The following is a 14,220-nucleotide window of genomic DNA, read 5'->3' as shown; positions in this document are numbered from 1 at the left end:
CGCGACCCTGAAGTGCGGCAGCGTGTGCTGCCGTAGGAGGTGAAGATGGCAGCACACAGCCGTCGGGAGCGGAGACCCGATGGGAAAATGTGGAGGCGGCAGCTGCGGGAGTCCGTGCAGGTAGGGAGGGAACACGCCGTGGGGGACGTGTCCCCTATTTCCTTACAGAAACAAACAGTATGTCCATCTCTTTTACTTTCATTAGATGCAGAAAAAGCATTTGATAGATTAGATTGGCAGTTTATGATGGCCACCCTTTTACAGATGGGATTCACAAAAAAATTCTAAATACTATAAATACATTATACTCTGTAACAACGGCCATAGTGAAGGCCAACAACTCTTTGTCTAACCTTTTCCCAATATTAAACAGAACCAGACAGGGTTGCCCGTTATCCCCTCTGCTGTTTGCCTTGGCCATAGAACCATTAGCTTGCCAGATAAGAATGAACCAAATATTACTGATATTTTTGTCGAAAAGGAGGAATTCAAGATAGCTCTTTTTGTGGATGATATACATTTGACGCTTTCAAAACCTCTCATGTCACTCCCTAATCTTTTTCATACTTTATCTGAATTTAGTTCCCACTCGGGATACAAAATTAACAATACTAAATCCTTGGCCCATAGAATAAATCACCCTAAAGAAATTGTAAAATTACTCTAACTTAATTTCGATTTTAGATGGAATCCAAACCATATTAAATATTTAGGTGTCCAAATAACTAAAGATTACTCTACGTATACAAATTTTAAACCCGTTTTCGATCAAATAACAAAAGATCTGGCCACCTGGAACCCACATAAAATATTCTGGTTTGGGAAGATTGCAACTATAAAAATGAATATTCTACCTAGACTCCTCTATCTTTATCAAACTCTCCCGGTTAAAATCTGCCAGAAAGATCTAAATAATGTACAAAATAAAATATTGAAATTTGTATGGCAAAATAGATGCCCCAGAGTCCACAAAAATATTCTTTATAAATCCAAATCAGGAGGTCTAGCATGCCCAAATTTACAAAAGTACAATGAGCAGCTCAAAAAGGGCAATTAATTAGTTGGCACTCAAACCCAGTGGATAAACGATGGGTTGAGCTAGAAAATTTGAATTGCACCCCATTTGAAATTAAGAATCTCCTTTGGCGTAACAAAAAATCTAGACCACCTGGGATCTACAGATCCCAGTGATATATTTTGCCTGTAATTTCTGGTACTCTCTTAAATCCAAATTCCAGTTAACTGGTCTCCCATCACTCATGCAACCTTATTATGAACCCCTCCCTTCCATTATATATCTGGCCATATCCCTAAGACCTGGAAAACTGCCAGAGTTGTCCCAATCTTCAAAAGTGGGGACAAAAACACTGTCTCAAACTACAGGCCAATCTCTCTTCTCCCAATACTATCCAAAGTCATGGAAAAATGTGTCCACTCCCAACTAAGCGATTACTATACCAAGACAAATTTCCCTAGCCAATTCCAATCTGGCTTTCGCCCCAAACACTTCACCGTAACTACCCTGCTAAAAGTTTGCAATGAAATCCAGTGTGGAATGGAACAGGGACAATTCACTGGTGCAGTATTCCTAGATTTTGCAAAGGCTTTTGATACTGTTTATCATGCTATCCTGCTTAACAAACTCCAGAGCTCTGGAAAAGGGAAGCATGCTTTAAACTGGTTTCAGTCCTACCTATCAGGTAGATCCCAACATGTGTCCATCTCAGGCTCTAACTCCAACCCCCTGGCTATCACCTGTGGTGTCTCGCAAGGCTCTGTTCTGGGGCCCCTACTCTTCTCAGTGTTCAACAATGATCTTCCCACAGGTTGTCAGGAAGCTTCAATACACATGTACTGTATGCAGATGACACAATCCTATATGCACACAGCCCTAGCCTCTCCGACCTTGAACACATACTTCAGTCTGACTTTTTGAGACTCAAAAACTGGATTTGCAAAAACAAACTGTTTTTAAACACTGACAAGACTGTAACAATGGTATTTGGGACCAAGACTAAATTTTTAAAGCTTCCAGTGACTGAGTTCCAGATCAGAACCAACGCTAACACCACCCTAACTCCTGTTACTAGTTTAAATACCTGGGTATGTGGTTTAACTCCCACTTAACATTCGGGATGCACATTGATACCATGACATCCAAAACCTATGCCAAACTAGGTGTATTTTACAGGAACAAATCCTCCCTAAGTCTGCTGGTCAGAAAGTGTATCGCACAGCAGATGCTAATGCCAATGATCGACTATGGAGACATAGTATTTGGCTCAGCACACCAAACCCACCTTAGCAAACTTGACACCCTCTACAATTCAATATGCCGTTTTGTTCTCCAATGCAACTACAACACACATCACTGCCAAATGCTCAAAGAACTAGATTTGTCATCACTTGAGTCTAGGCGCAAAGTTCACCTTTCCTGTCTTGCCTTCAAATACTTTCTGGGCAAGCTACAGTCTATCTGAACAAGCTCCTCACCCCTACCACATGCAGCACTTTTCATCTGAGATCAGACTCCAAAAGACTGTTCATGGTCCTAAGGCTCAACAAAGTATCCGGCCGCTCCTCCTCCTTTTACCGTGCACCCAAAACTGGAACAACCTACCAGAGACTCTCACATCTACCACCAGTTTAAGTTCTTTCAAAACTAAGGTTGTCTCACATTTAAATCTGGTCTGTAACTGTTACATAAGCCTATAATATATATTTTCTTTAACTGTGCATAGACACACTATTATATGTGTTTATAAGTTATAAACTTTATATTTGGAGCATTCATTCTACAAAATTCCTGTAGGGATTTTAAATAATATACACTGTAAATAAAGGCACATAGTCACTTATAATTTGATGTAATAAAGTTGTATTATTTTATTTTAAACTGGGTTTTTGATTCAGCTACAATAGTAAGCAATTACATATATTGAGAATATGCATGGACTATTTGTCCGAACGATACCTGTAAAATAAACATAGAGTGCAACTAGTGGAGGATTCTTTTTGGATCTTCTTTTGACCCACCCTTTATTTTAACTGTGCATGCAATGTCTTGTATTGTATATAATGTATACCCTGTTCATTTATGTAACTATATATGTAACCTTGTATTATTTGTCTTAACTCTATGCCCAGGACATACTTGAAAACGAGAAGTAACTCTCAATGTATTACTTCCTGGTAAAACATTTTATAAATAAATAAAATAAATAAATATATGGGTAACCAACAAACCAACCTCTGGACTCAAAAAGACTCTTAAGAGTCAACGATATTCTTATCCATGAGAAGGTTCCCTCATTTGCTTCACCAACATTAAAAAGAAAAAGAAACCTGGCGCCAAATAATCAATGGAAAGTCCTGTATTCCTCATGGGATCCGCACACTTGCTTGACAGGCCATGTAATGAAAAAAACACAAACAAACACAGATCATAGTGCAACACTGTAGGGTTAAACAGTTCTACACTATAAATCACATATAACAGTGAGAATCCTAGCGACAGTTAAAAATACTATTTATTAAAAGGAACTATGCCATAAAATGGTAATGACAAATACAAAGAACCGCAGGTCATCCGGGATAGAAAAATTGGAGCCCTACTTACAAGCAGCAAGGCATAAACACGCGTTGTTAGGAACGAGTCCTCTTGGCGCAGATGGTATCCTTGCAGAGTTGTATCTCTGCTCCGCCGCGACTCAAGTCCGAAACCGCCCTTCAGGTATTCACCGGAACAGTGCCGGTGGCGGAGGCTAGTTAGTGGGGTCCACAGCTCTGCACCACGTGTGGCCGCTCTCCTCACTTCCTCCTCCGGTTTCACAGGATGTCTCTGCGTGCCGCGCGTGAGTGTGCCCGTGACCTTAAAGGGACAGCTGATGTGTACTAAATGCCGGGAGCTGGCAATTGCAGAAAGGCTCCAAATTCGAATGTCCATAAACGTCCAGTACCAAACATAAAGTGAGCGAAAATGAAACCGGTCAGAAAAATCTGCGCTGATTGCACTTAAGACCCAAGGCAGTATCTCAAAAGATGTGTTCTGGACATAAGTTACAAGTTGATAATATGTTGTCCACTCCTGAAATGTTTTTCAGAGTTCAGTTACTGATTTTATATTACATATTTTAATTCTTTTTTTCCCATAGGTTGAATATATGTTTTGAGATATCTGGAGATGGACTGTAAGCTTGAACAATTTAATGTTTCAAAAAGTGGAAAAAAGGAAAGAAAAGGTGATGTAAATAATTACAAAAAAAGACGAATATCTCTGTTGGAGGGCAAAAGACTAGGGAGAGATATTATTATATTACAAGAAACCAATTTGAATAAAGGAGACCAGTCATTTTTATTCAGTAATGATTATCCTCTAATTATCATTCATCATCCCCTATGAAAAAAAATGGAGTGGCTACACTCTTCCAAAAAAACTTATATTTCAAAGTAGATAAAATCAAAACCCTAAAATTATAAGCAAAGCATGCAGAGAATATTATGCATCCCTCTACAATTTACCTGGACCAGTAGGAGACTCAGCTAAAAATAAAAGAGCAAAAAAAAATTGGAATTTATTGTAGCAGAATGCCAACTCCCCACACTTAAACCAAATAATAAAACAAACCTTGAAAAAACTATAGAGCCGCTTGAAATTCTGGAGGCAATCAAATCCCTGAAAATTGGGAAGGCCCCTGGTCCGGATGGATTTTCTAACCTCTATTATAAAACAAATTCCACAATACTTCTCCCATATTTAACAAAGATATTTAATGAAATGCTCCTTGGCCTTTCTCCACCTAGAAATACAGATGCAGCGGCCATTATTTTAACAAATTACGGCACTGTTTTAGTGTGCGCTGCTGTACTCCACGTGGCATGCACGCGGCCAATCGCCCCAGGCACACGTGTACTGTATATCGCGATTGCTTTGTTTGAATTTCATGGATTGTGTGCAATTAAATACAATGAAATTAATGAATTGTAAGGTGTACAGTGTTCTGCTACTGTGCTACGGTGTCAATTTCAGGTGTTTAAAAGCCAGAACACTAAAATTACATTTTATACACTTGCCTGCATTTGTGTCTTAAGGCGGTACGGTTGGAAGAAATCCTATGCCATGACATGGGTATTCCGAGGTATACACCGTGTGATTTGTTAAAATAATGGCCACTGCATCTGTATGTTACGAGCAACTATAGTGGTAATCCCAAAAGAAGGAAAAGATCCCCTGATGTGTTCTAGTTACAGACCCATTTCCCTATTAAATACAGATATAGACATATATGCAAAAAATTTGGCCACCAAATTGAACAATATTCTCCCTAGACTAATTCATCCAGATCAAGTGGGTTTTGTCTTGGGCAGACAAGCCCTTGACAACACAAGGAGGATGGTGAATCTTATACATATGGCGAAACTGTAACGCTGTGCTGCCCGCAGACCAGACCAGTCCCCAGTACTAAGGTGGGAAGGGAGTATACCACATACCCACAGCAGTGAGGGCGTGCCCGGAGTGTGGTAGGGTGCGTTGCCGGGTCTGGTGAGAGAAGGATGGTTAGATACTTGCTGAGTCCTGGGTGCCAGAGGTCCAAGAAGTGAGTCCGTAAGCCGTGGGTCTAGGGAAGGAGAGATAAGCAAAGTCGTAGTCCGTAGCCAAGTCCAGGGGTCAGAGAGGTACACATAGTCAGAGGGAAGCCGGGGTCCATATCCAGAGGGGGTACCCAGAAAGGCCAGGTCAGAAACATGAACTGAAACAGAGAAGAGAGCCAGGCACAGAACTTCGAACAGCACAAGGCTACAAGAGTGCTTCTGACCAATGGAGGGCAGAAGAGGGGTGGATGTGCGTCCGGGCTGTTTCATAGGCTCAGGGGCAGAGAGGAGGTGGATGCCAGGTGTGTGGCTGGGATGCGAGGCATAGTGTTTCACGATGGGTGGGGGGCAGGGCCACCCGTGCGGGGCTGGGAGAGAGAAGGCTGGGTGCATGCGCGCCCTGTAAGCCCTGCGCGCCCGCGACCCTGAAGTGCGGCAGCGTGTGCTGCTGAAGGAGGTGAAGATGGCAGCACACAGCCGTCGGGAGCGGAGACCCGACGGGAAAATGCAGAGACGGCAGCTGCGGGAGTCCGTGCAGGTAGGGAGGGAACACGCCGTGGGGGACGTGTCCCCCATTTCCTTACAGAAACAAACAGTATGTCCATCTCTTTTACTTTCATTAGATGCAGAAAAAGCATTTGATAGATTAGATTGGTAGTTTATGATGGACACCCTTTTACAGATGGGATTCACAAAAAAATTCTAAATAGTATAAATACATTATACTCTGTAACAACGGCCATAGTGAAGGCCAACAACTCTTTGTCTAACCTTTTCCCAATATTAAACAGAACCAGACAGGGTTGCCCGTTATCCCCTCTGCTGTTTGCCTTGGCCATAGAACCATTAGCTTGCCAGATAAGAATGAACCAAATATTACTGGTATTTTTGTCGAAAAGGAGGAATTCAAGATAGCTCTTTTTGTGGATGATATACATTTGACGCTTTCAAAACCTCTCATGTCACTCCCTAATCTTTTTCATACTTTATCTGAATTTAGTTCCCACTCGGGATACAAAATTAACAATACTAAATCCTTGGCCCATAGAATAAATCACCCTAAAGAAATTGTAAAATTACTCCAACTTAATTTCGATTTTAGATGGAATCCAAACCATATTAAATATTTAGGTGTCCAAATAACTAAATATTACTCTACGTATACAAATTTTAAACCCGTTTTCGATCAAATAACAAAAGATCTGGCCACCTGGAACCCACATAAAATATTCTGGTTTGGGAAGATTGCAACTATAAAAATGAATATTCTACCTAGACTCCTCTATCTTTTTCAAACTCTCCCAGTTAAAATCTGCCAGAAAGATCTAAATAATGTACAAAATAAAATATTGAAATTTGTATGGCAAAATAGATGCCCCAGAGTCCACAAAAATATTCTTTATAAATCCAAATCAGGAGGTCTAGCATGCCCGAATTTACAAAAGTACTATGAGCAGCTCAAAAAGGGCAATTAATTAGTTGGCACTCAAACCCAGTGGATAAACGACGGGTTGAGCTAGAAAATTTGATTTGCACCCCATTTGAAATTAAGAATCTCCTTTGGCGTAACAAAAAATCTAGACCACCTGGGATCTACAGATCCCAGTGATATATTTTGCCTGTAATTTCTGGTACTCTCTTAAATCCAAATTCCAGTTAACTGGTCTCCCATCACTCATGCAACCTTATTATGAACCCCTCCCTTCCTTTATATATCTGGCCATATCCCTAAGACCTGGAAAACTGCCAGAGTTGTCCCAATCTTCAAAAGTGGGGACAAAAACACTGTCTCAAACTACAGGCCAATCTCTCTTCTCCCAATACTATCCAAAGTCATGGAAAAATGTGTCCACTCCCAACTAAGCGATTACTATACCAAGACAAATTTCCCTAGCCAATTCCAATCTGGCTTTCGCCCCAAACACTTCACCGTAACTACCCTGCTAAAAGTTTGCAATGAAATCCAGTGTGGAATGGAACATGGACAATTCACTGGTGCAGTATTCCTAGATTTTGCAAAGGCTTTTGATACTGTTTATCATGCTATCCTGCTTAACAAACTCCAGAGCTCTGGAAAAGGGAAGCATGCTTTAAACTGGTTTCAGTCCTACCTATCAGGTAGATCCCAACATGTGTCCATCTCAGGCTCTAACTCCAACCCCCTGGCTATCACCTGTGGTGTCTCGCAAGGCTCTGTTCTGGGGCCCCTACTCTTCTCAGTGTTCAACAATGATCTTCCCACAGGTTGTCAGGAAGCTTCAATACACATGTATGCAGATGACACAATCCTATATGCACACAGCCCTAGCCTCTCCGACATTGAACACATACTTCAGTCTGACTTTTTGAGACTCAAAAACTGGATTTCCCAAAACAAACTGTTTTTAAACACTGACAAGACTGTAACAATGGTATTTGGGACCAAGACTAAATTTTTAAAGCTTCCAGTGACTGAGTTCCAGATCAGAACCAACGCTTACACCACCCTAACTCCTGTTACTAGTTTAAATACCTGGGCATGTGGTTTAACTCCCACTTAACATTCGGGATGCACATTGATACCATGACATCCAAAACCTATGCCAAACTAGGTGTATTTTACAGGAACAAATCCTCCCTAAGTCTGCTGGTCAGAAAGTGTATCGCACAGCAGATGCTAATGCCAATTATCGACTATGGAGACATAGTATTTGGCTCAGCACACCAAACCCACCTTAGCAAACTTGACACCCTCTACAATTCAATATGCCGTTTTGTTCTCCAATGCAACTACAACACACATCACTGCCAAATGCTCAAAGAACTAGATTTGTCATCACTTGAGTCTAGGCGCAAAGTTCACCTTTCCTGTCTTGCCTTCAAATACTTTCTGGGCAAGCTACAGTCTATCTGAACAAGCTCCTCACCCCTACCACATGCAGCACTTTTCATCTGAAATCAGACTCCAAAAGACTATTCATGGTCCTAAGGCTCAACAAAGTATCCGGCCGCTCCTCCTCCTTTTACCGTGCACCCAAAACTGGAACAACCTACCAGAGACTCTCACATCTACCACCAGTTTAAGTTCTTTCAAAACTAAGGTTGTCTCACATTTAAATCTGGTCTGTAACTGTTACATAAGCCTATAATATATATTTTCTTTAACTGTGCATAGACACACTATTATATGTGTTTATAAGTTATAAACTTTATATTTGGAGCATTCATTCTACAAAATTCCTGTAGGGATTTTAAATAATATACACTGTAAATAAAAGCACAGAGTCACTTATAATTTGATGTAATAAAGTTGTATTATTTTATTTTAAACTGGGTTTTTGATTCAGCTACAATAGTAAGCAAATACATATATTGAGAATATGCATGGACTATTTGTCCGAACGATACCTGTAAAATAAACATAGAGTGCAACTAGTGGAGGATTCTTTTTGGATCTTCTTTTGACCCACCCTTTATTTTAACTGTGCATGCAATGTCTTGTATTGTATATAATGTATACCCTGTTCATTTATGTAACTGTATTTGTAACCATGTATTATTTGTCTTAACTCTATGCCCAGGACATACTTGAAAACGAGAAGTAACTCTCAATGTATTACTTCCTGGTAAAACATTTTATAAATAAATAAAATAAATAAATATATGGGTAACCAACAAACCAACCTCTGGACTCAAAAAGACTCTTAAGAGTCAACGATATTCTTCTCCATGAGAAGGTTCCCTCATTTGCTTCATTGCAATCTAGTCATGAAATTCCCCCCTCTGAATTGTTTAGATTTCTCCTGATTCGACACTATATTCAATCTATCTACAAATCAAATCAATCCTACAATCCAACTCCGTTTGAGAATTGGTATTTACACCAGACCCTTACAAAGGGTATTATCTCCACGCTATACCATTAACCGGTCTCCCATTAAAAGCAACCAAACTCCTGATAAATAATGATCTCCTGGGAGAAGGATTTAAATACCAATTTAGATCTGGATATATGGAAAGATATATGGGAGACCGTCTCCAAAAACTCATTGTGTGTTGTGATCAAGGAGTATACTGTATCTACAAACTAATATTCAGATGGTACATGACTCCTACTAGATCACACTCTTTTTTCCCAGGTGTCTTTCCATTATGTTGGCGTAATTGTAGTGAAATGGGGAATATACTTCACATATTTTGGTCATGCCCTAAAATCCAAACACTATGGAGGAAAGTGTTTACCTTAATATATAGGATCCTGTTCCCCATGATCCATTATATATATTGCTAGGGAAACAAATGGACACCAATATCAAAAGGAAGCCAAAATTATTTCCCATATTTTAAATGCCACTAAGTGCACAATCGCCAAGAATTGGAAACAATTTGCCCCTCCATCTCTACATCAAATAAAAAATGCAATCTGGCATATACAGTAGTTTATATGGACAAACTATCTGCCTCTCTGAATGGCTCTACCTCACTCTATTCTCAGTCATTTGGGCCCCTTGGTTCCGACATGCGGTTATATCTCTGTGAGGAATCGGGGAGCGCGTCCCTTGCGGCGCGTTCCCTCCTCGCTTACCTATAGTACTGCAGCGGCAGCTGCCGAAGATTCGACCCCCGCTGATGTGCGCATCACCGTTCCTGCTACAGAGCGCGCGCGCACTCGCTCCTTCTATGCACGGTCACCGCAGTGCCGGGGTCAGGTCTTGTCTGTGGGCTCGCACAAGAGTGACAATCTCCATATTTAGATGAAAACATTCTGAACGTTGTGATTTATGCTGTATCTAAACTGATGTTCATTATATTATATATGTACACATGCTGTATCATTCCCCTAACACCTTCACAATTTTGATTTTACCAAATTATATGTAATGTACTCCCCCCCACCCTTTCTTTTTTTATGTATCCTCTTCTCTAAATTTTAAAATATGATTAATAAAAACAAAAAGTTAAAAAATAAATAAAATGACCATAAAAAATGGCCTTGCGGTCAAATAGAACAGATTCCACAATTAGATGGAGAACTACACATATAAATCATATTAAATTGGACTACTAAAAACACTGATTTGGACCAAATTGAGGAATATAACATATATGCATACAGTAGCTACAAGCTAGTTTTTTTTTTTTGCTGTTAGAAGTTGCCATCATGTTCCATGCAACACTCAGTTAATGTCTGACACAGATTCAATTAAATACATACTGCTTTTTAATAAAATGAGAAACACCAACATTAAAAAGAAAAAGAAACCTGGCGCCAAATAATCAATGGAAAGTCCTGTATTTCTCATGGGATCCGCACACTTGCTTGACAGGCCATGTAATGAAAAAAACACAAACAAACACAGATCATAGTGCAACACTGTAGGGTTAAACAGTTCTACACTATAAATCACATATAACAGTGAGAATCCTAGCGACAGTTAAAAATACTATTTATTAAAAGGAACTATGCCATAAAATGGTAATGACAAATACAAAGAACCGCAGGTCATCCGGGATAGAAAAATTGGAGCCCTACTTACAAGCAGCAAGGCATAAACACGCGTTGTTAGGAACGAGTCCTCTTGGAGCAGATGGTATCCTTGCAGAGTTGTATCTCTGCTCCGCCGCGACTCAAGTCCGAAACCGCCCTTCAGGTATTCACCGGAACAGTGCCGGTGGCGGAGGCTAGTTAGTGGGGTCCACAGCTCTGCACCACGTGTGGCCGCTCTCCTCACTTCCTCCTCCGGTTTCACAGGATGTCTCTGCGTGCCCGCGCGCGAGTGTGCCCGTGACCTTAAAGGGACAGCTGATGTGTTCTAAATGCCGGGAGCTGGCAATTGCAGAAAGGCTCCAAATTCGAATGTCCATAAACGTCCAGTACCAAACATAAAGTGACTATGTCACCTGCCATATGCGTTTCGTAGACGTTACTCTACTTCCTCAGGTAGCCCCTAGAACACTAAATAAATTCAGATGGGGCAGGTACAGCATTCTGCAGAGCTGCACTACTTGCTTCATAGAGTGCCAACGGAGCATCCATGGAGGCTTATCTTAATATATAAAATCGAAAGGTTAGTGCTATCTGCGGTGAATCTGATTGGCCAGAGGCTGAGGACCAATCAGATTGGTGGGTCTGACGTCACCCAACTGCAACTCTCTTCCCCCTCGGGGACACACACACACCTCTCTCCCTCTCCCTCCCCGACACTCAGCTCTCTCTTCCTCCCCAGTGCTCACTCACCTCCCTCCCCGGCGCTCAGCTCTCTCTCCTTCCCTGGCGCTCCAACTCACCTCCCTCCCCGGCGCTCCAACTCCCCTCCCTCCCCGGACTCCAACTCACCTCCCTCCCCGGCGGGGGAACAGGCAGTGGCCAGGCAGGCTGCAGCTGCCTCACGGCACCTAAGATGGCGGTGCCCGGAAGGACCCCCTTCCTCCCTCGCCACGCCGAGTGAGAAGATGGCAGCGCCCGGAAGTAGAGGTAGGTGTCGCGTGTGTGTTGCTCTCCCACTCTCCCACTCTCCCACTTCCCCCCACCTCCCAGAGCACGCTCTCTATGGCTCAACATTCCCGAGGAGCAGGAGGAGGGCAGCAGGGAGTTAATACCTCCTTTGTGGGAGTCGGCGGAGGCCACGAGGGGGGAGAGAACCAGTGGCAGCCCGAGGAGCGCGGCATGCTGGCAGGTGAGGAAATGCAGGGGGAGGAATCCATGCCTTTGATGCCCCCCCTGCCTTTGACGCCTCCCCTGCCTTTGACGCCCCCCCCTGCCTTTGACGCCCCCCACTGCCTTTGACACCCCTCCTGCCTTTGACGCCCCCCTGCCTTTGACGCCCCCCCTGCCTTTGATGCCCCCCCCTGCCTTTGACGCCCCCCCGCCTTTGACGCCCCCCCTGCCTTTGACACCCCCCCTGCCTTTGACGCCCCCTCCCTGCCTTTGAGGCCACCCCCCTGCCTTTGACGGCCCCCCTGCCTTTGACGCCCACCTGCCTTTGATGCCCCCCCTGCCTTTGACGCCCCCCTGCCTTTGACGCACCCCCCATGCCTTTGACGCCACCCCCTGCCTTTGACACCCCCCTGCCTTTGATGCCCCCCCTGCCATTGATGCCCCACCTGCCTTTGACACCCCCTCCTGCCTTTGATGCCCCCCCCTGCCTTTGACACCCCCCCTGCCTTTGATGCCACCCCTGCCTTTGATGCCCCCCCTTGTCTTTGATGCCCCCCCTTGCCTTTGACACCACCCCTTGCCTTTGACGCCCCCCCCTTGCCTTTGACGCCCCCCCCTTGCCTTTTACACCCCCCCTTGCCTTTGACACCCCCCCTGCCTTTCACGCTCCCCCTCCCTGCCTCCGGCCAACGCCGGGTATATCAGCTCCACTCACCTCCCTCCCCGGCGCTCCACTCACCTCCCTCCCCGGCGCTCCACTCACCTCCCTCCCTGGCGCTCCACTCACCTCCCTGCCCGAAGCTCCACTCACCTCCCTCCCTCCCTGGCGCTCCACTCACCTCCCTTCCCATCGCTCCACTCACCTCCCTGTCGCTCCACTCACCTCCCTCCCCGGTGCGGGAACAGGCAGTGGCCAGGCAGGCTACAGCTGCATCGTGGCGCCGAGTGCTAAGATGGCGGCGGCCGGAGGTAGAGGTAGGTGTGTGTGTGTTGCAGGGGAGTTGTGTTATGGATTACAGGTGTTTTCTGGCATATAACGCATAATGAATACAGGTCACAGGTACATATATACATAGTATCATTGTAAGGCCTAGTATAGCTTAGAGTATACTGTTAAAATCCTGGTTTTCTTGTCTTAGAAATAATAGCTTGTTTTGCTCAGAAGTGGCAGGATATTGGGACAGGTTACATAAACATAAAAGGGGAACTAATACCGGTAAACACGCCGTGGTTTGAACGGTAACTTATGAAATATCATATGTCACTAACTGTAATTCGTAGATCGTAAACATCATACGTCACTAACTGTAATTCCTAAATCATAAACATCATACGTCACAAACCACAGAGTATGGACACATGACACGTGACACACGTACGCAGTAAACAATCCATAATCTGGGTCCAAAAAAACTACCTTCCTTTATCAATTGTCGCCTTATGGTGAGTTATATCCTGCACTAAGCAGAGAACACAAACCACAATGTTGCACTTGAAAAAGTCTCGGCCACACTCTCACATATTATGATATGGAGGGTATCGTGAGATTATTATAAAGAAAGGGTACTCAGAGTTTGTATAAGAAAAGGTTTATCATTTATTGTATCACAACAATATTCAGAAATATCAGAAATATCAAAAATATCAGAACAAGCTTCTTATAAGCTAATGGCTAGCAGTTACAGTATGTTACCAATCCATTCCTAACTTATGCAGAGATTATAACTAGATATGCATTGTCAATACTCACAAACCAAAAGATATTACGATAGGTCAGCCAGTCCCAGCTCAAGTCTCATCTGTGTGACTTCACACCTAAGTTCGGTTCTCTCTCTGGTCTAACATGGAGTCGGGCAAACCTATTATAGAGTGCATTGTTTACTGCGTACGTGTGTCACGTGTCATGTGTCCATACTCTGTGGTTTGTGACGTATCATGTTTATGATTTAGGAATTACAGTTAGTGACGTATGATGTTTACGATCTAGGAAT

At 43.1% G+C, this 14,220-nt stretch overlaps 1 long non-coding RNA gene across 1 annotated transcript in view; it reads left to right on the top strand.

The window, feature by feature from the left end:
- Positions 1-4,157: 4,157 nt before the first annotated feature.
- The window catches only part of LOC142491996 (uncharacterized), a 60,392-nt gene continuing 50,329 nt past the window's right edge, over positions 4,158-14,220 (top strand). The window contains exon 1 of the long non-coding RNA XR_012800645.1: positions 4,158-4,241. This is a non-coding gene — a long non-coding RNA (uncharacterized LOC142491996). The remainder of the gene's footprint in view (positions 4,242-14,220) is intronic.

Source organism: Ascaphus truei, chromosome 4 (genome assembly GCF_040206685.1).
Source record: "Ascaphus truei isolate aAscTru1 chromosome 4, aAscTru1.hap1, whole genome shotgun sequence".
Classification (NCBI taxonomy): domain Eukaryota; kingdom Metazoa; phylum Chordata; class Amphibia; order Anura; family Ascaphidae; genus Ascaphus; species Ascaphus truei.
This window is presented reverse-complemented; position numbering and strand designations above follow the sequence as displayed.